The 21,458-nt window shown below is 43.7% G+C and overlaps 1 long non-coding RNA gene across 2 annotated transcripts; it reads right to left on the reverse strand.

The window, feature by feature from the left end:
- Nucleotides 1-214: 214 nt before the first annotated feature.
- LOC147452246 (uncharacterized) lies at nt 215-8,573 on the reverse strand. 2 transcript variants are annotated; one of them, XR_015188881.1, is made up of 3 exons: nt 8,342-8,573; nt 649-765; nt 215-556 (listed from the first exon to the last, which is right to left on the reverse strand). It is a non-coding gene; the product is annotated as an uncharacterized LOC147452246 (long non-coding RNA). The 2 variants fall into 2 exon arrangements; XR_015188882.1 differs by lacking the exon at nt 649-765 and having other exon boundaries at nt 8,320-8,484.
- Nucleotides 8,574-21,458: the final 12,885 nt, after the last annotated feature.

Genomic DNA, 21,458 nt, shown 5'->3' on the forward strand with positions numbered 1-21,458 from the left:
TATGTAAAATAGTAATTCATCTAGTAACTTCAAGATGAAAAGTCCTAGCCCTACTCGGCGTGTCTCCCGAAATTACCTCAACCTACTTCTTGGTGAAAGTACTCATCATGCTACCTATGAAAATATATGAACTTTCAATAATCAATCAACCCACGGCATTTGGAACAATCCACAACAAGAGACTTGACTCACAAGTAACCCAAAACCCTACACACCCGCACAAAACTATAGCCAGATGTATTGTGCTTGGTTCACAATTACCTTACAAAGCATGACCTTACAAAATAATCTTCATATGATAAACATCAATCCAACATGACTGCCACAGGCAATAGTATAGATCTGCAAGAGATATCCCCATCGCATACATCAACCCACCATGTAAGCTGCAAGTTCCACCTGCTTCTCCACAATCAAACCACAAGGGGTTACCCTTGCCTTCAGTACAATTTGTTATGGTCTATCTTGGAGCAATGACTTATGCGAGTACTCCAAATTCAGCTTCACTATGCTGCTTCGCTCAGCACTTCACACTCATCCCTGCACTCTTGCAACCCTGCATCCATATATATAAGCAATCAAATAAACACAACGTAGAGAATCCATGATTATTTATTTACATAAGAACTTTGAAAACAAACTAGTTACATCTTTGTTGATAATCTCTCCAATACAATGTGACTCTTTCTAACGTTATCTCAGAAGTGGGATAACACACTATGATTTGCAGGAAGAGCAGCAAACATTCAAGTTGAGTGGTCTCACCTGGTAAGAGCCAACATCAAGTAGGAGTGCTTAATAGTAATGATTGTCACAAATTTTAGCTTAAATAATTAATTTCATTACATGACGATAATCACACATCTTTCAAGCTGTCCAAACAAAGAGATTCCAGCAAGGCTATTTTCTTCAGCTAGGGAACTGCAAGGAACCCACAGCAATGACGAAAAGAAATCCACCTAGGGCACCTCAAGAGGGAACCTAAGACACTGACGAAATGAAATGGTAATGGGTGGGTAGAGTACAGTATAAATAAGGGAACCCTTTGTAAGGATTTGCATCAGAAAGTCCACCACTGCCATCATATGATCTGGAAGGAAAATTTGTTGGATATAGTCAGCCATGCATCACCATGACAAAGCTATTCTTATATATGCTTATAAACCAAGCTGTGCCAGGGCCATAAAAATATATACTTATATGCACAAGAAATTAAAACCTCCTACGTACCGTTTCCATCTTTCCATCTTGCTCTAATTGCCTTCACTCCTTGTTGTGTTGTTGCATTGGGTTGTAGAACTTTACAGGCCTTGTCTCATCTAATGTAATTGAGGAGTAGTTTCATAAGGTAGAGGCATCTCCTCATGGTTACATCTTCCTATATATAATGTAGTTAAATTATGTCGAAGGTAAGCCTCAGAATTCATTGTGTAAACCCTTAGACACAATCACACGATCTACTGTCAAACTCAATCAATGCCTTACTTTCGTGGCTTCTGCATTAGAAGTGAATGTCATCATATGATCTGTAAAGGGAATTTGTTGCATATGGAGAGCCATGCAACACCATGGCAAAGCTATTATTATATATGATTATAAACCAAGCTATGCCAGGGCCCTTCGAATTTGTGAAAATATATACTTATATGCGCAAGAAATTAAAAGCTCCTACATATCGTTTCCATCTTTCCCTCCTAATTGGTAGAAGCTGTTAGGTTTATTGTTAACCCAAAAACAGAAAAAAGTGACAATAGCCTACCGATCTTGGATATTTCTCCACAATCTCACAAGCAGCGTCATTGCTCAGTTTGTATATAAGCAAACTAGAGCTAGCACTATTTGGCAGAAGACGCAGCAGGAGCTTCCCACTCAACAGGAAACTTCTCAACAATACCCCCTCATACCATCTAGCATTTTTGCATATTCACCCATCCCTGGCGTTTTTGCATCTACACCCCAGGCTGGTGTTTTCTTTCCACAGCTTCAGCCATCGCCATTGGAATTCTCCCTTCTGGCCTTAGCACCCCAGCAGATCAGCATCAACCGTAGCGTTTTTTACCAACAACAGCAGCGTTTTTGAGCCTTGGAAAGCCTGCACTTCTCAGCGTTTTTGCAGCCAACTACTAACGCTAGGATTGCTGCCATGCCAACATTTTTGATCAGCAAATTCAGCATTGAAGAAACGCAGGTACTCACCCTTTAGCGTTGGTGGCGTTTTTCCACAGCTTGGCACCACAGACTAGCAGCGTTTTCAGCAAGTATAACAGCCCATAAAAACGCAGCCTTGACTTAGATCCTCAACATTTTTAGCTTGCGAAAACAGCCCATAAAAACGCAGCCTTGATCCTGGTTGTTCCAACGTTATACTCAGCCCTAAGTCCGTCGCCAAAACACGGATTTTCAGCCGTGTGAAGCAACCCCAAGACCACTCAGAACCATCAGCAGTTTTCCGCCTTTGGACAGCAGATAGAAGTAGACCAATTCAGCCCTGAACAGTCCAGGAATACAGCAGATAGAAGACCACAGGTTTCAGCCATCGAGTCGTCCTCGTCGTCACTGTCGTCCTCATCACCGTTCTCGAGCTTCTGCAGTATTTAGATTCTCATCAATTTTGCTAAGTTAATATATAAGCAAACCCAAGTTAGCACTCTCTGGCAAAAGAGGCAGCAGGAGCTTCCCGCTCAACAAGTCACTTCTCAGCAGTACCCCCCCAGAGCCTAGCATTTTGGATAAAGACCTCAGCCAGCGAGTCCTCCTGCAGGACCGCGGCAACACCAGATCCCCCGCATCCTTCCCCCCTTGCATCATCGCCAAGACCATCAGCATTGTAGCGTTTTGGCTCACCAAACCTCAGCACCAACATCAGCATTTCAGCCTATGCACTAACGCCAACACACATCAGCCATCCAGCGTTTTGGTGGCGTTTTTCCACAGCTTGGCACCACAGACGAGCAGCGTTTTTCAGCAAGTATAACAGCCCATAAAAACGCAGCCTTGATCCTGGTTGTTCCAACGTTTTACTCAGCCCTAAGTCCATCGCCGAAACAGGGATTTTCAGCCGTGTGAAGCAACCCCAAGACCACTCAGAACCATCAGCAATTTTCTGCCTTTAGACAGCAGATAGAAGTAGACCAATTCAGCCCTGAACAGTCCAAGAATTCAGCAGATAGAAGACCACAGGTTTCAACCATCGAGTCGTCGTCGTCGTCGTCGTCACTGTCCTCGTCATCACCGTTCTCGAGCTTCTGCAGTATTTAGATTCTCATCAATTTTGCTAAGTTAATATACAAGCAAACCCAAGTTAGCACTTTCTGGCAGAAGAGGCAACAAGAGCTTCCCGCTCAACACGTCACTTCTCAGCAGTACCCCCCCAGAGCCTAGCGTTTTGGATAAAGACCTCAGCCGGCAAGTCCTCCTGTAGTACCGCGGCAACACCAGATCCCCCGCATGCTTCCCCCCTTGCATCATCGCCAAGACCATGAGCATTGTAGCGTTTTGGCTCACCAAACCTCAGCACCAACATCAGCATTTCAGCCTATGCACTAACGCCAGCACACATCAGCCATACAGCGTTTTGGTGGCGTTTTTCCTCAGCTTGGCACCACAGACTAGCAGCGTTTTTCAGCAACTATAACAGCCCATAAAAATGCAGCCTTGACTTAGATCCTCAACGTTTTTAGCTTGCGAAAACAGCCCATAAAAACGCAGCCTTGATCCTGGTTGTTCCAGCGTTTTACTCAACCCTAAGTCCCGGGATTTTCAGCCGTGTAAAGCAACCCCAAGACCATTGAGAACCATCAACAATTTTCCACCTTTGGACAGCAGATAGAAGTAGACCAATTCAACCCTGTCCACGAATTCAGCAGATAGAAGACCACAGGTTTCAGCCATCGAGTCACCGTCATCGTCATCACCATTCTCGAGCTTCTGCAGTATTTAGATTCTCATCAATTTTGCTAAGTTAATATATAAGCAAACCCAAGTTAGCACTTTCTGGCAGAAGAGGCAGCAGGAGCTTCCCGCTCAACAGGTCACTTCTCAGCAGTACCCCCCCAGAGCCTAGCGTTTTGGATAAAGACCTCAGCCGGCGAGTCCTCCTGCAGTACCGCGGCAACACCAGATCCCCCGCATGCTTCCCCCCTTGCATCATCGCCAAGACCATGAGCATTGTAGCGTTTTGGCTCACCAAACCTCAGCACCAACATCAGCATTTCAGCCTATGCACTAACGCCAGCACACATCAGCCATACAGCGTTTTGGTGGCGTTTTTCCTCAGCTTGGCACCACAGACTAGCAGCGTTTTTCAGCAACTATAACAGCCCATAAAAATGCAGCCTTGACTTAGATCCTCAACGTTTTTAGCTTGCGAAAACAGCCCATAAAAACGCAGCCTTGATCCTGGTTGTTCCAGCGTTTTACTCAACCCTAAGTCCCGGGATTTTCAGCCGTGTAAAGCAACCCCAAGACCATTGAGAACCATCAACAGTTTTCCGCCTTTGGACAGCAGATAGAAGTAGACCAATTCAACCCTGTCCAAGAATTCAGCAGATAGAAGACCACAGGTTTCAGCCATCGAGTCACCGTCATCGTCATCACCATTCTCGAGCTTCTGCAGTATTTAGATTCTCATCAATTTTGCTAAGTTAATATATAAGCAAACCCAAGTTAGCACTTTCTGGCAGAAGAGGCAGCAGGAGCTTCCCGCTCAACAGGTCACTTCTCAGCAGTACCCCCCCAGAGCCTAGCATTTTGGATAAAGACCTCAGCCGGCGAGTCCTCCTGCAGTACCGCGGCAACACCAGATCCCCTGCATCCTTCCCCCCTTGCATCATCGCCAAGACCATGAGCATTGTAGCGTTTTGGCTCACCAAACCTCAGCACCAACATCAACATTTCAGCCTATGCACTAACGCCAGCACACATCAGCCATCCAGCGTTTTGGTGGCGTTTTTCCACAGCTTGGCACCACAGACTAGCAGCGTTTTTCAGCAAGTATAACAGCCCATAAAAACGCAGCCTTGACTTAGATCCTCAGTGTTTTTAGCTTGCGAAAACAGCCCATAAAAACGCAGCCTTGATCCTGGTTGTTCCAGCGTTTTACTCAGCCCTAAGTCCCTCGCCAAAACAGGGATTTTCAGCCATGTGAAGCAACCCCAAGACCACTCACAACCATCAGCAGTTTTCCGCCTTTGGACAGCAAATAAAAGTAGACCAATTCAGCCCTGAACAGTCCAAGAATTCAGCAGATAGAAGACCACATGTTTCAGCCATCGAGTCATAGTCGTCGTCATCACCGTTCTCGAGCTTCTGCAGTATTTAGATTCTCATCAATTTTGCTAAGTTAATATATAAGCAAAGCCAAGTTAGCACTTTCTGGCAGAAGAGGCAGCCAAAGCTTCCCGCTCAACAGGTCACTTCTCAGAAGTGACCCCCCCAGAGCCTAGCGTTTTGGATAAAGACCTCAGCCGGCGAGTCCTCCTGCAGTACCGCGGCAACACCAGATCCCCCGCATGCTTCTCCCCTTGCATCATCGCCAAGACCATCAGGATTGTAGCGTTTTGGCTCACCAAACCTCAGCACCAACATCAACATTTCAGCCTATGCACTAACGCCAGCACACATCAGCCACAGTCCATCGTTTTGGTGGCGTTTTTCCACAGACTAGCAGCGTTTTTCAGCAAGTATAACAGCCCATAAAAACGCAGCCTTGACTTAGATCCTCAGCGTTTTTAGCTTGCAAAAACAGCTCATAAAAACGCAGCCTTGATCCTGGTTGTTCCATCGTTTTACTCAGCCCTAAGTCCCTCGCCAAAACAGGGATTTTCAGCCGTGTGAACAACCCCAAGACCACTCAGAACCATCAGCAGTTTTTTGCCTTTGGACAGTAGATAGAAGTAGACCAATTCAGCCCTGAACAGTCCAAGAATTCAGCAGATAGAAGACCACAGGTTTCAGCCATCGAGTCGTCGTCATCGTCATTGTCGTCGTCATCACCATTCTCGAGCTTCTGCAGTATTTAGATTCTCATCAATTTTGCTAAGTTAATATATAAGCAAACCCAAGTTAGCACTTTCTGGCAGAAGAGGCAGCAGGAGCTTCCCGCTCAACAGGTCACTTCTCAGCAGTACCCCCCCAGAGCCTAGCGTTTTGGATAAAGACCTCAGCCGGCGAGTCCTCCTGCAGTACCACGGCAACACCAGATCCCCCGCATCCTTCCCCCCTTGCATTGTCGCAAAGACCATCAGCATTGTAGCGTTTTGGCTCGCCAAACCTCAGCACCAACATCAGCATTTCAGCCTATGCACTAACGCCAGCACACATCAGCCATCCAGGGTTTTGGTGGCGTTTTTCCACAGCTTGGCACCACAGACTAGCAGCGTTTTTCAGCAAGTATAACAGCCCATAAAAACACAGCCTTGACTTAGATCCTCAGCATTTTTAGCTTGCGAAAACAGCCCATAAAAATGCAGCCTTGATCCTGGTTGTTCCAACGTTTTACTCAGCCCTAAGTCCCTCGCCGAAACAGGGATTTTCAGCCATGTGAAGCAACCCCAAGACCACTCAGAACCATCAGCAGTTTTCCGCCTTTGGACAGCAAATAGAAGTAGACCAATTCAGCCCTGAACAGTCCAAGAATTGAGCAGATAAAAGCATCTGCTGACTGTTAAACAAATAAATTGCTAATGAGACATTTTCTCACTCAACAACTAGCATTGTAACTACCTCTCACCTGTTATCATCAGTGTGGTCCTCGGCTATCTAGAAATCACCTCCTTTTCATCATATTCGAATTTTGAGCTTCAGATTCTTTTGAATGGCTCCACATCTGCCAGAGGCAAGGAGAATTGCAAAAGCATCATCAACGTCACAAGCTGGCTTGCGTACTACCACATATACATCTTTGAAGACGATCATGCGATCCCACTCACACACTCAGTAAGTACATAATCGGAAAGGCAATAGACCACTCCATCATCAATCAGCACCACAGCTTGGCGTTATCTCTTGCACAAGATGGTCGTCCATTGGCTCCTGCGTTGCTGAACTGTCCACCAACGTCATGAGCTGCCGCCTTGTCTACTCCTTGCCACCGAACTCGACAAAGGCGTTCAGGTTCTACCGCAGCTTGTTAAGGACATGGAGCAAGTGGCTTTCCCATTATTCGGTGACCTCATTTCCTGGCTGTCATGGCCTGACATACTTCCAAAGCGGCGCATGCGTTATCTCCAGCGTTGCGACTAGCATCATTGCCAAGCGCAAGCAAGCCATGATGAAGGATAATACTCCCAAAGATGACCTTCTCCATGCCCTGCTCAACAAAGAAAGCGAGGGCTTCATCACCATGGATGAGGTCAAGAGCATTGTAATGGTGCTCTTTGCTCCCATTATATGACAATGCATGTTGCCGCAAGATATGGCATCCATGATTGTTATGCACGCCGTCACAGTGAATTAAAACATCCCAAAGCTTCCTTGTATCAGCCATGGTGAGCATTTGCTACAATTTACAGGCTCCACATCAACAACCACAACTGTTTTCCTAAGGGCAAACAAAGGAAACGAAGGCAAAGCTAGGAGACAAGGGCCTCCTCCAGTGTTAATTCTAGATCGCTGCCATTGGAGGAATTCCCACCTCCACGGTCATCATCATCTTTGTTCAAAGAATAAAAGAGATAGTAGCCAACACCACCAATAGCCAGTATAAACAAAGCAATTGAGAACAAGGACTGCAGCAGATAAAAGGACCCCACAATGCCAAGGATTGCTACGTCTGCTTGCACCACAGGCCTTGGCACCGACTCCTACATTTACAAGGTACCAGCTTTGTTCCTGGAGATTTCTGAGCAACAATCCGATGAGAAGGAAGCGGCGTTCGTCTTGAGACCTGCTTGCATTGAGAAGACTTCCGAGCTCTACTCTGTAACGAAAGTGGTCACGACGGAGAACGAGATGGCAGAAGGGGGTAATGCAGTACGTGCGAGACACACCGGCTTGCAACCATTTTTTTATTGTAGACCTACATCTCTCTCTCTCTCTCTCTCTCTCTCTCTCTCTCTCTCTCTCTCTCTCTCTCTCTCTCTCTCTCTCTCATACACATACACACACACACAGACCATAATAGATTACAGTACTAGAGGGTTTGCGTGGTTGAAAACATCATGTGTGTTATACAAGGGAAGCAGGGTAGGAGACGGGAGGGTCAGGCAGCCACCAAGGACCGTAGCAGGGCCCGGCACCACCCCACAGCCCCCACCGCCCGTTTTTAGGCTGGAATGCAGCCATATTTTTGCAAATTCTGCTTACGCAACGACAATTTACCTGCACCGGATGCTTGACACACCTGCTTCGAAGCTGGGGATGACTCTTTGCAGTTGTGCTTGCTTGGGCCGCACCTTGCACGCCCGCTGATCTCCATCCATCGTGGCGGGATTTCTGGCCACAGAGCTTTTTGAAATTTTGTGCATAAATACCTTTACCTCCAAAGATTTTAAAATTTGAGATACACAGTTTAACCCTAGAGAAACATGGTGTAGAGAAACATGGTGTAAAAGCAACGATCTGCAAAAGGAGCGTGAGCACAAGGCTAAAGCCCCTGTCACACTGGGACAGGGAATGAGCGGCCAATCTGAGGTGTCCGACAACATTGGCAAAACAAAAAGGCGAAAGATGGCCTTCAGCCCGTGTCTAAGGGGCGGCCTCACCCCATTGGCCAACTTTCCAAAATATGTGGCCAACTACAAAAGCGACATATGATTGAGGAGGAGTGGATTTGAGCTTTGACGACCAGCACCGAAAGCGGACACTCTACCACTTGGCTATGCACGATTTGTTGTCCATGTGACAGTTACTGCGTGGCCATGCTCAAAAAGCTAGGGGGACGGGCGCCCTAGTGTGATAGGGGCCTAAGTTGAAAGAAGAGGAACAACACAAAAGTAGCAGTGACGGTACACATGATAGAAGAAGTGAATGCCACAGTCGAGATGACGGCAAAAGTTAAGGAAGTGATGATAATGGAGATTGTAGCAGACATGATTACGATTGTAATAGATTGTAGCAGAATAACTCTCTCTCGGAGCTATTTTCAAAGTGAGCGCATCTCTCCAATGCATGTGCAACCACCACCTATGCTTGCATCTTGAAGGCATGTGGCATCTTGAACTTGAGCTATAGAATTTCACGAGTCATGGATCATGGCTGCTTTGTGCAACTTGGAGGCTTTTGTGATCAAAAGGAAAGAATTGTACCTGTGTCGCAAATTGCCACACTATGATTATTAATACAAAAGATGTTGTGAAGAGATCAAGAGGTATTAATTAAGGTTGTTTCTAGTCATTGCTCTAGAGATAAAGGGTAGAGTCGATCATAATGGAACCTAGCACTAAGCAAAATTATAAGACACAAAAAATTCATCTAGCATGGATGACATAGTATATGGACATTTAAACATAAAAAGAATTAAAACCTATCAAGTATCATGGTCTCTTCAACTACACCTTCTCATGTGTCAATCATGTCTTGTGCGATCTCCATCATCGTGTCAATCATATTTACTATGTCCAATTTTGCAGGACCATCTTTTAAAATCTTTTGATACACTCAATTGTCAATGTAGGTGATCAAAAAAACATGAAGCATAGCTCGGTGCATTGAAGAACTCTTGTGTGCACATTGTATGGTGCAAGTTGCATCGAAGAAATAGGTTGCAGAGCATGGAAATTTCCAAGGTCTTTTTGTCACTACCATCCACTTATTACATGGTTATATAGGTTGTGAAAAGCATGTGTAAGAAAAGTAGTAGGTTAATAAATCGATGGTCAACATTGTCATCATAAAAGAGTTGTACGAAAAACAAAAGCATATATTTACCAACAAAATATGGGACTAAGCGTGCTAAATGAGTAATAGGACTTATTTATAGGTGTTAGACTAGATCTCTTCCTGAATGTCCACTATATAGTTATTACCACAATAACTTGGCTTGATAATTACTAGTTCTTGCCCACTGCACTATTTTTCTGCTAGGGTCTATTTCCAATGTCTACAACCTATATTGAGTAACATTTGTAACTACAACCAACATTACCTATATTACCCATAAATGTACCTATATTGAGTAACATGCCTAGTTATATAGTCAATGCACAACCACTTTGTACAAAGTAAGCCTAAAATCTAAAGTAGGCCTGACTGTATGGTCTTGCACAAAGTAAGCTCCCTTAGGCATATCCTTACCATTTGGAATCCTAGATGTAAGCTCTGAGACAAGAAACTGAGTGAAGCTACTTTCAAACTCGGGGAGTTAATAAGGTATCTCATATTTCTACTCAAATATACACCATATCTTCTAGTGTGTCATCTTAGTGTACTTTTGTGTGTTATCTTGTAGTTTTGTGAGCTCCAAAGAAATTGAAATAGATGCTCTCTTTGCTGCACATTCGCTTGCCGTGGAAACTGTGTGTGCCATTTAGGAAGCATTTTCTCGATCCATTCTTCTTAGTCAAATCCACCTCTTGGTTCATGTTATAAAATCTAATAACTAACCAACCCAAATGATTTTCTCATATTAAAATGATCACTTAATGTGGGACAATAAACGGGAACAAGGATTAAGATATGTACATGTGCTTATAGGTCTATCTCTACATGGGGCCAATGTAAAGGGGCCCAAATGAGAGACGGTCTATCAAAGAGCAAGGATAACCAATGGAGCATAAGACCTTAGGGTTAGCTTCATTCAAGACCTCCAATAGTTAGTGTAAAAGTCCTTTTACCTTAGGTAAGCTAGGGCTGAGCTTGAGGTGGAAACCCGGGTGCTTGAGGTGCTTGTCATGCTTGATGACTAAGGTGCTTGATGATTGAGGTGCTTGAGATGCTTGAGGTGTTTGATGATTGGATTCTTGAGGTGCTTGAGATGCTAGGGCTGTACTTGAGGTGAGAACCCAGCCCAAGTTTGAAGTGCTTAAGGGCCAAGCTTGTGGTGGGAACTGGGCCTAAGCTTGAGGGGCTTGAGGGGCTTGAGGTGTTAAAAGTCAAAGGTCCAATCCCCACAAGGAGGGGGTGAGCCCTACAAGGGGAGATGAGAGAGAACACCCACACACTCACACAAGGCATGCTTGGTACAAAGAAAGAAAAGGGAACACTTGTCAAGTTCCTCCTCATGTTGCCCTCATGGTGTGCCTGAAGCCTATTGGTTGGCCACCCAATGGGTCCAATGATAATTTAGGAGATTTAATTCATTGGTTTTTCATTTATCAAGTCCTCTCTCTCAAAGGGGAAAGGAGGACACTTATCCCAAGGCTACCCTTGTTGCTTGTAATGCCTCCTGCTTGTGATTGGCTAGGCCTGAAGGGGTCCAATGAGCTTCAAGCATGAGCTACAAGGGGGGGTCGACCAAAGCAATCTAGGGGGTTGCTTAGGGGGTATACTCACCCACACACACTCTCATTGTGTGCTATGCAAAGTGTAAGAGCTCCATCTCCTTCTCCGAGCTCCTTGAGAAGTTGAGAGCCTACACCAACACTCTTGGCTGTGGAATGCAAATCCAACCAAGAGCTATGCTTCAATGCTTAAGTTTTCCATCTTCCCCATCTTCATTACTATGCTATTATGTATGCTAAGCAAGAAGAGTGATGATAAGTGAGGAACAATTTCTTTCTCCTATGAAATACTTCTTCTTCCTCTTCCCTACCCTCATTCGCTGCTAGCTCTCTCCACCGTCGAAGGTGTCTGAGGTCTTGGGACTGAGGCTAAGGATAGTTAATGCTTTCTACAAGTTTATGTTATGCTTATTGCAAGAAGGCTTATGGATTATTGCAAGTAGATTAATTACTTAATGCAAGTAGATTAATTGTTATTGCAAAGTAGATTAATTGTTGCTTTGGGCACAAGTTGATGCATAAAAGTTTACATTTTTGTGCATTCGAATGATTTAGGAAACACAAGGGTTAATGGTGTTCACAAGTTCTTGATTGTTTTCAAGCTAAGATTGATTTTTGCTCTTAAGCAAAAGCTTGGTGTATGAAGCTTCCTTCTTCATACCGCCAAAGAGGTCTCAAGGAACACAAAAATTGTATTGTACCAAGTCTCCCTTAATGGGAGAATCTATAATACAAATGCCTATTGGAGGGGGGACCAGCTCCACATAAATCTGGTCCTCAACTGTTGTCATGTTCTCTAAACTCTCTCTCTCTTACAAAAGTATTGTTCATGCCTATTTAATCAAGTGTTATGATTAAGTTGCTACTACCAATTAAGTTCACCCTCTATGCTCTCAACGTAATCTCACAAAGTTGCTCACTCTAATTCTCTTAATTCCGCTATTCTACAAGTTATTAGTCCATTTCCATTACAGTTCTTGTGGTTGAGGAGACCGCTATATGTGGAGTAGTGAATGCTAAAGACTCTCAAAGATTTTGTGCGACTACGGGCCTAGCCAGAGGCATGCATGGCCGAAGGATGAATCGTGCAAGAGGCATTTGTTTACATTTTTGAGTATTTGGCACAAGTTGATCCCTCAATGCCTCGCATGTGGTCAAATGAGGAGGATTCAAGGATGACTGCATACCTATCAAGTAGAAAGGGGAAATCATTTAGCATGGGCATGGATCTACGTCGAGTCATCAACAACTTTTGCATCCTTAATGCAAAGGTTATGACCAAGGGGATTTGTGGAAAATTGCAAAGGCAAGGCGTTTGCAAGAGAGGGAAGCATGGAAGCAAGCTCGTGGAGGTAGGAGGGCACTCCCAGTTCCTCGACACCTTGCATGTTTCCCAGATCTTATTAGTGCCGAGTGGATCCATGCGAGAGTGGCCGAAGCAAAGGCATGCAAAGAGGACATCACCAATAAAGAATGGGAATATGCACGAGGTTGTGTGTCAATGGTATATATAGTACTCATATATATCTATTTATCTACTTCTTTGCCCTTATTTGCTTGTAACATAATACCAATGTCACTCATTACTGTATATCCCATCAATCCATCAACCAAAAATTTGGTTCGTAGTTCTTGTAACACCTCGGGGAAGAACCATTTTTTCCACTAATGAAGTAGAGACGGTCTTCGATCCTCTCCCACCTACGTAACTTTGGATGAGGGTGAGACAGGGGACGGAGAGATTGATGATTTGAGTCCCAACTTCATCAAAATATCAGCGAGGATGATTGCCATGATGATGATGACATTGCCCCTAGGAAGCTCTACTTAGTCAATCATCAAAGTGGCCTGCACTTTTTCAAGAACCTTCCTCATTCTCTTGTAAATGGGAGGGGACATGGAAACCAACATTTCTTAGCTAATTAGCACTTGCAAGGAGCCCTTTGCCTTCATTGTCATATCCATCATGTTTTTACACTTTGCTATCATGAACTAGCCATTTAGACATGTGATCAAGGGCTAGGTTAATTGGAATTGACTCTCGATTTGTTAACTTGTTGTTGCACATTGTTGCAAGATAGAGCTTGAAGAAACTAACATACTTGCCACCATGTGGTAAAATATGGTCACATTTCACAGTCTATCTTGGAGGATGTAGGTAGAAAACGAGAGGTTCCACTTGTAAAACAGGCTTTGTCTATGTTTTGCTATAACAAGATGAATCGACTACTTCAATTCGTGAGAGCCAATCCAAAACATGATGGATGTCGATGTTGTGGAGGTCACTCTTGTGGGCATATGCGAAATCCAAGAAAGTGGTGCCCATGCCTCGGCAGAAGATGTCATCCATGTTGTACTTCTCATCTCTGACGGTGTATATATCTAGGTATATATATATATTCATCTAGGTATATATCTATATTTGCTTTGCATGTTGAGGCGCATGCAGAACTTTGAGATGGAGCTTCCTCTTCATATTTTCATGTTTATCCATCTACATAGCTATTGTTTCATGTTTTAATCTCAATTTTTTTTCATTTTTCAAAAAATTGAAATAATGTTCTCTATTCTTTTCATAAACAAAATAGTGGAAACTCAAAAATTTGAACGTTTAAGCGCAAAAGCGAGGTCAGTAATCAGAACGGCAATGTGTGCGGCAATATCTACACTATTTTCGCGGTAATATTTGCGGTATGTTCGTGGTAATATCCGCGGAAATACTTGAAATGGAAAAAATTGTGCTCCCGTCCCCCTCTCTCTTCTTTGATCGTCCCATTTTGGACTCTCTCTCTCTCTCTCTCTCTCTCTCTCTCTCTCTCTACAAAATGCGGTAAAAGGTCGCAGTAAACGTGTTGAGAATTTCATAGTGATTACTATATAGTAATTGCATTGGACTTAGGATTTGCTACTTCTAACTAGCAAGTCAACATAATTACTGTATAGTAATTGTGTTGGACTTGGGATTTACTACTTCTAACTAGCAACTCCATGTAGTTGCTATATAGTAATTGCATTAGACCAAGGATTTACTGCTTCTATGTAGCTACTCCACACACTTACTATATAGGAAATCTAGAGGTACTTGAAAGTTACTAGTTCCATCTAGCAATTATGGACCTATCGTATAGGAAGCTATGACTTTGCTAGTTCAATCTAGCAAAAACCTCCTTATTTCCTACTTAAATCTAGGAAGTACATGGAACCCAAAGCTAATTTCTATATGGTAACATGTCAAAAGCTCCTTGTGTTGGTTATGCACAGTGAGCAATAAATTCCTGTAGGAAATCGGGCAGAGCCGAGCTTGACAGGGAATTATGCTAATTGCGAGGAGTTGAAGCGAAGCAAAGGGTTCGACTTGAGCCCACTACACGCACAACCTCTTAGCAGCGCATTCCACACTACACGCACAACAACTAGCGTGGTGACTTGGTGGCCCATGCAGGTCTGTAGTGCAAGGAGAAAATGTGTAGTTGTGTGTGTACTACACACACACACACACACACACACAGTAATCGAGCACCCATTGAGGGCAAATTGAAGCAACAAATTTAAGCTTCTATTGTAGCGCTATTACAGAGAAGGGAGAGAAGCAGCGAAGGTAGAGTGTGGCATGGGCGTGTGTGTGTGGACACATACACACATAAGAGAGTGGTTTTGGCTCTCCTTCAGCATAGCTTCGCCATCGGCTCCCTCCCCCCCCTCCTCCGACGCTCATTCCGGAGCGGATTTTCTCCGACGGACATTCCCCGGCACCTCGGCATCCTGACCTCGATGTACTAGGAGACAAACAAGAGAGAGTAGTATCAACTCTCCTAGCCCCGCATCCGAAGCTGCTAGGCTTTGCAGTGTCACCTCGGCGACGCCTCCCGGTCTCGATTTGGCGTTTCAGCTTTGACGGTTCTCCACTTTTCATCTACGGCCACACACACCAACACATACGGGTTTGAGGACCATTCTAGAGTGTTTTCCCACGAGCGAGCTCAGCTTTTGGACGGCGGTTGTGTCTGGTTTTCGATTGACGTGTTTTTCCGACCGATGAGGTAGTGTGCCAGATTCCAGGCGTTTTGCTCGTAGGTTGCGCAGTCCTAGTGCAGATTATGTGGCACATGTAGTGCCCATGTATGATTGTGTGGAACATTCCAGAGAGTGGGTTTAGCACGGTTTTGTGTAGTTCATATTATGTATGCATTTTGCGGATCCAACTTGAGCTAGGTATAGCTCACACAGGTTTACATTGTTTTTGGCCAGGTACAGGTCCATAGAGCCACTCGTTTAGGAGTGAGCCAATTTGCCAGGCTTTTGACAGTGCATGTATACCAGTTGTGGATATGTTTACTGAGACATTGAATGTCTGTTCTCATGTGGTTTTGGTGAGATTTTTTGAGTTTTTACTCAGTTTTCAAGGGAAACTTTATCGATTTTTTTTCAAATTCTCACCAAGTTTTATCTATATCTGTACTCTCTCTATCTGATGGTTTAGTGGTCGAGCTCGACTCCCACTTTGACAGGTTTTGTCAGCTTGGACACAATTTAGGATTGCATATGCTCATGTGGCTACAAATTACAGGCAGTCACAGGTTCTACAGGTTTTTTTTCCAGATTTTTGCAGACAATTATCTCGTGGGATGCGTTTTAAGCGTATTTGCTCACTACTTGTGCATATGGTTATGTGCTTTACACTCGCTTGAGTTGTCTGTGCCAGACTTGGCTCACTTGGTTTAGTGATGTTGTTTATGCTTGCAGATTCTGGACCTTTGTAGTGTTGTTTTACGCATATGTGAGCATCAATTTTGATGCAATTGATTATGGGTTTCATGATTGTGTAGTGGTCGAGTGAACTCCCACTTTGTTGTCAGTTTGGCATAGTCTATGGTTGAGATTTTACTTGAGGTTTTTGCTCAGTTTACAGAGAAGATTGCCCGTTTTCTCCTAGATTTTCTCACCATAGTTTCTTGACATTCACTTATGATTGCAGATATATGTGACAGTTTAGAGTCTACAGTGATGACTCGTGAAGGATGACGGTCTTGTAGTTTCCGATATATGCGTTGTTGACATTGTGTTCACACATGGCACATTAGGCGTCATTGTTTCATATGTATGAGGCAGCAACAAAGATCTATACATGGTGCAGTTGAGGTTTTGGCACATGCTAGAGTGGTGGCTTCATATGTGAGTGACGGTGATGTCACTTTAGCGTTCCCCCTCCTTACATATCTTCTAGAGATGACACACCTTCTGGTTGGTTGCTAGATGAGGATGCAGTTTTTCACGTCACACTACATCGTGCGTGGTTCAACAGTTTCTCTAGTGGGAGCTTTGACTGTGTGCACTTGGCGATGGTTCGGCGTTTGACATTGCATGTGCAAGAGATGTTTGCTTGTCATTGCATAGTAGTGCATCATTTATGCTACAACATGTACGCTATGTTCCTCAGCTGAGACAAAGTTTGATCTTAGTGAGACAGTAGTAGATATTGTGGGTGTCAGATACTGCTTAGAGAGCAGTCTTTCTAGATGCATTGCGGTTCATTAGTGATTGCAAGAGGACTCCGCAATGGCTTGGTATATCCTATGCATGTGTCTGAGGTTCGAAACGACATCGTCTCGGTTTTGTTTCTGGCATGCTTCGAGCGAGAGACGAGACGTCTCTCCTTCGCGGGTGAGCTCCACCATGCCTACGAGACATAGCATTTAGCTTTGCAAGATGTGCCAGTAGACTCCGTATGTCACAAAATGGGCACCATGTGCCAACAGAAAAGAATAGAATGAACAACTTAATAACAACGGAACTGAAAGAGAGAGATGACATGGGGAGTGGCGAAGATCCGTCCCAAAGAGTACCCAAACCTTGGCATCCCTTTCGGTATTTCCTTATATTACTTGGAACTCAATACAATGCCGGTACTCTACCCTCTGCACCTTCGTACTGAAGCATGCCAGAGAATTAGCCCTTGGCTCTTATTTAAAGGCCCTTGGCCATAAAAGTAGTTACATGAAAAAGCAGTAAGTTGCGTCAACTTATTAAGTTAATAATGTTTTGTTTTATCTAGTTTTGTTTCGTAGCAAACAAAGTGATTTAGTTTGTTTTTGTTTTTGTTTTTTCTTGTGTCCCTTGCTTTTATAGTTTTATGAGTGCTTTTATTCCCTCTTATAATTCGTGAGTTCAGACTATTTTGAACTTATAAAGGTATACATGAAAATGTTTCAAACTCAAAAGCAACTGGCCCAAAAGCAGGTGCTCAAAAGTTGCCAACGTAAATCATGGAAATCCATATAGGTTGCCACATCAGCAAGCCATCGCTAAAAAACGAAATACCGTATAGATTGCCACATCATCAGTTAACGCAAAATCCAAAGATCCATATTGGCTACCACGTCATCAAATTTTTAATGCTATTTTTTTTGTAGATCCAGCTTTATTTTAATGCCTTTATGTGCTCTGGACCCCATCGCACAGGGTCCCAAAAGTTGGTAGAACTTTTACTTTTGTTGTTGCTTCTTTTTAGGGTTTAGGCCCCTCGGCTGGGATCTAAAGGTGGGCTTCATTCTTCAGTGGCTTGACACGTAAGCAATTTGTGACACTGTAGAGCCAGAGATAGAGTGGTAGTTCTCTAGTGAGACACGACAGTTGTTGTCAGTGTGTGTGCAAACAAAGGTAAGCAGGTATGCTCCCTAGAGACACAGACAGAGGTGACGGACATGGAGTTCTTTGATATGCTCATGCTAGAGGTTGATGAGTTGGTGCTAGGACGTACACCTCGGCCTATGGGTGAGAGGGACGTAGCCATCCGAGTGTCAGCAATGACATACCATACACGATGGATAGTCCTAATGTTGCAGTGATGTAGATAGCGCAGGGGAGGCTAGGACAACCAGCTTTGCGCAGAGTTCGTCAGCGTTTGGGCATCTCATGTACGACCTGCTAGTGTCGAGGCTCGACCTAGCAGATGCAGTGGGAGCATTTGCAGCAAGGCTTGCTAGTTGTACGATGATTGACACTAGCATGATGTGTAATGGAGTTTTGAAGACCATACAGAGCTGTCTGCAGGATTTACATGCACACTCTAACGTGCATACGAACGCTTGCCCATCCCTAGAGCCAATACAGCTGTATGTAGATCGACTGAGCGAGCCAATGGACGTAGGTTGAAAGAGTCTCTCATCTGCTTTCTTGTATATACTAGAAGTTTAGCTAGTAGGACCCTCTTATTGGCACATTCGCCTTTAGTGGGAGTCCGTTGGGGTAAATGCGTGGTGCCTTTGCCAGAGCTGGCCTGAGCTGGGTGTCCAACGTCCGGCCGCCCACTGACCTCCATAACACATATGCTGTTGAACCATGTTTAATTATTCATACACTTGATACCACTCACAAGACTCAAAATAATTTGATGATACATGAGTGATATCCTCAAATCTACGATTAAATTTATGAAAAAATCTTAGAAAAGGGAAAATTTTTAGAGGGGTGGAGAAAATTGTGAGTTGACGGTCGTAAGTTATTTGCTTCTTTGGTTTCACATCTAAGTTGATGCTCTTCTCATGTAACTAGAGATAATCATGTCATTTCTTTGGTAAAGAATTGCTTGGGATCAACAGACCATGAGATTGCCAAAATTTTGTAAAAGTGAGGAAAACACAAAGATTTATTGACATGGCACGACACGGGCAACGGGCAATAGACTCAACACGAGATTGGCCAACAAAAGATGAGCACCTCGCTTCTCTCTTCAGTCTCAATACCGTTGAACCTCTTGCAGGTGAGACAAAGCTCTCCAAAGTAACCTTCTAGGTGAGATAAAGTGTGATTTATGAGGTATACAATGTGAAGAAGGGAGTAGATGACCCTCTTTTCTTGTGCAAGTTGAAAATTTCTCTCTAGCTTCAAGCATAGATATCATGTAGGGGGATGTATATCACAATGTAGACCTCATATATGATCTATTCGTAGTAATAAATCAATGGATACGAAACTCTTTCTTGTAGAAGATCGACTATTTCCATCAAAACATGAGACCTCATGCATATCACAATGTAGACCTCATATATACTATTCGTAGTAATAAATAAATCACTGGATTCAAACTTATTCTTTTAGAAGATTAATTATTTTCATCAAAACATGAGACCTCATGTATATCACAATGCAGACCTCAAGACCTCATATATAATCTATCTGTAGTAATAAATCAATGGATTCAAAATTCAAAACTTTCTCTTGTAAAAGATCGACTATTTCCATCAAAACATGATCTCTCTCTCTCTCTCTCCCCCCATATATATATATATATATATATATATATATATATATATATATATATATATATATATATATTTTGTGAGTGTGGACATTTGCCTTCTTTTGGAGTGTGCTCCATGGGCACCTTAATCATAGTAATAAATCAATGGATTCGAAACTCTTTCTTGTAGAAGATCGACTATTTCCATCAAAACATGAGACCTCATGTATATCACAATGTAGACCTCATATCTAATCTATTCACATTAAATCAATGGATTCAAACTTATTCTTGTAGAAGATCGACTATTTCCATCAAAACATGAGACCTCATGTATATCACAATGTAGACCTCATATATAATCTATTTGTAGTAATAAATCATAATTGGATTTGAAACTCTTTCTTGAAAAAGATCAACTATTTCCATCAAAACATGATCTCTCTCTCTCTCTCTCTCTCTCTCTATATATATATATATATATATATTGTTTTTGTGAGTGTGGACATTTTCCTTCTTTTGGCGTGTGCTCCATGGGCACCTTAATACAACATAATTGAATGTGAAAGTATGTAGAGAGCAAGTTGTTTATTATGTGATTTATAGGTCTTTGAATCTACATTAGTGTAGAAAAAGTTGGTCAACCATAGAAGATGGCAAGGCAAGTATGTGCAGGCTAGCAGAAGCAAGGCAAAGGACATGAGCAACTACAAAGATTTTGGGCAAGTAGGTAGCAGCAGATGTGTATGGCTGATGCGGTTTATAGGCCAAGGAGGGCTCCAAGAAGGGCTAATTTGGGTGGCAAATGAAAGCTGTTCAAGGTGCAATCTCTTTGCCTAGAAAAGTAGAGCTTGAAGTGTTGAAGGAGCAGCTTCAGATGACTCATCAAACAGAGCTATAGAGCCTAAGATATTTGAGTTTGAAGGCGCAGTGCATTGCAGATTTGAGACGGATAAGGCTGGTGATGTCAGGTAGTCTGAGCCGGTTTCAATCAATAGATGCGTAGTGCTTGATTTATGGAGCCTGCTAGTCTTTTCAGATCGGAAATCTGAGTCCCGGATGTCAAGATATTAGCAGATGAAGTTTCACCAAGGATCAGTTCTGTGCCGCTTGGGTCACCGCGGTCGGTGTGCCATCTGAGATTCTTGGAGCTTTGCCACGGATTGTGTGCCTTCTATGTGATGTATGGAGCTAATAGGAACTGACTGCTCACCAAACGGAGTCACGAAATGCGAGCTATGGCCGGTCAAAGTCGGGGTGCGGTGGCTCAAGGTTCGTTGCAGATGGTTTTCTCACAGTTTTGAGGCCTAGGTTCGCAGTCTTGAGAATCTTGGAATGCGGCAAGGCTGAGGGGAATGGGAGTCAAACATGTGATCTTTCGGCCGGGCTTTGGAGTTTGGCAATTGGATAACCGGGCAATGAATGGCATGCATGCAATTGAAATGGGGTGGAAACATTCATTCACTTGAGAGTTTTTGGGAAGTTTTCTGTGAAAATTATGAAGTGTGGAGGTGTAGTCGATTGGAGGGTGCCACGTGGCAGCAGGACAAAACCCACATGCGTAGTTTGGACTTGAGAGGATGGAGTATATGGGCCAGAGCGTGGCCTATTGGAGGCATCGAAGTGGAGAGAAGAGCTCTCTCTTAAGCTTGTTGGCTGTGGAGGCTCTTGTTGGGCACTGTTCGCGGTGGCGCGGCCGGGGAAAACGGAACTGTTTTTGGCGTTCTTGGTGGTCGTCTCAGTGGTCGACAGGCGTTCTCTCGACAGTTGGCCTCGAGTGGCACTGATGACATGGCACTCCGCACGGGTCTGATCCCGTGCCCGTTGAAGCCCCCCTTTTG

The sequence above is a fragment of the Adiantum capillus-veneris genome, chromosome 8, assembly GCF_014529385.1.
Source record: "Adiantum capillus-veneris isolate H3 chromosome 8, ASM1452938v2, whole genome shotgun sequence".
NCBI lineage: Eukaryota > Viridiplantae > Streptophyta > Polypodiopsida > Polypodiales > Pteridaceae > Adiantum > Adiantum capillus-veneris.